The sequence below is a fragment of the Gregarina niphandrodes genome, assembly GCF_000223845.1.
Source record: "Gregarina niphandrodes unplaced genomic scaffold scaffold00067, whole genome shotgun sequence".
NCBI lineage: Eukaryota > Apicomplexa > Conoidasida > Eugregarinorida > Gregarinidae > Gregarina > Gregarina niphandrodes.
In genome coordinates, this window is record NW_011645833.1 from 5,159 (window position 1) to 5,650 (window position 492).

The window sequence follows — 492 nt, forward strand, 5'->3', positions numbered from 1 at the left end:
ACTGTTGGTATAGGTACTTCGGAGCACGCTAGCTGTGTTGGTTGACGGGGGTAAGGAATTCAAAGGAGAGTTCTTGACCTGGTTCAGAAGTGCTGGAAGTGCAGGTTGTATGTAACTGCGCCATACCGACCACAAGGGAACGGTGTTAACGAGTCGAGTCACCGTGGAATATCGAAGGCTTTGCATGGAGCGGATGTTCGGAGTGGTTCGGAGTTGCGCGAGGCTGTGAGTTCTGCTGTGCTTGCGCACAACAACATCCCACACCCAGCGACAGGGCTAGCACCGTTGATAGGAACTGACGCAAGGTACTCAAATGAGTTGCCTTTGATGCGGCCGGAGGCTGTGAGAGTGGACGCACTTCTGGAGTTGCGTTTCCCGACGATGTTGAAATATGTGTCGACGGGTATGATGACTGAAGAGGAGCTTGGTACTGAGGGTGACATGGTGGAAACGCGGTTGGTGACGTGGTGCTGTACAGGCTACATGGGCGGT